The sequence below is a fragment of the Petromyzon marinus genome, unplaced genomic scaffold (genome assembly GCF_048934315.1).
Source record: "Petromyzon marinus isolate PM22_M1 ecotype Great Lakes invasive population unplaced genomic scaffold, UKy_Petmar_22M1.pri1.0 PM_G_Scaffold_19, whole genome shotgun sequence".
Classification (NCBI taxonomy): Eukaryota; Metazoa; Chordata; class Hyperoartia; order Petromyzontiformes; family Petromyzontidae; genus Petromyzon; species Petromyzon marinus.
The window spans coordinates 505,922-506,649 of record NW_027422750.1 but is presented as its reverse complement, the minus strand read 5'-3'; positions in this window follow the sequence as shown (position 1 = coordinate 506,649).

Genomic DNA, 728 nt, shown 5'->3' with positions numbered 1-728 from the left:
ATAAAATTAAAAAAATAAATTGATGATAAGATGCCATGGGTCGACTGACTGAGATGACTGGCCAATACACCGCCTTTGCTCCCCACTACACGCACACACAGTGTGTACGTACACACAGTGTGTACGTGTAGTGGGGAGCAAAGGCGGTGTATGTGTGTGTATACACACACAGTGTGTATACACACACACACAGTGTACACACACACAGTGTACACACAGTGTACACACACACAGTGTATACACAATAATGTCCACGTTGTTGCTGAGCTCACACACCCAAGGGAGGGAGCAATGGAAAATGAATCTAAATCAACTTAAACTCCAACTCTGTGACGTCACCACTCTACATTACCTCATCGGCGTGAAACGCCAGGGTGAGGTGTACCTCGCTAGTGACGTCAGGTCACCAAGGTATTCACCCGACCTCCGTCCACCGTGCTCTTGACGTGACGTCACCTCCGCCTGGGTCACTGCCGATATCGTTCCAGTGGCAATCCTTATTTGGGCAAAGCTACGCCCAGTGACTGGTGGCTCATTAACATAATGTATCCGTTAAAGCCGTCGCGAGTTTATTGCGACGGGTTCAGCGCCCACGCCCCCATCGCTCGAAATATGGGCCGGCCTCATTAACATACTTTATTCATGATTTAAAGCTTTCGTGACTGCAGTAATTCATATTCTTAGTTTTTTCGAAAAAACTAAGAATATACTTTATTCAGTTACAGAGC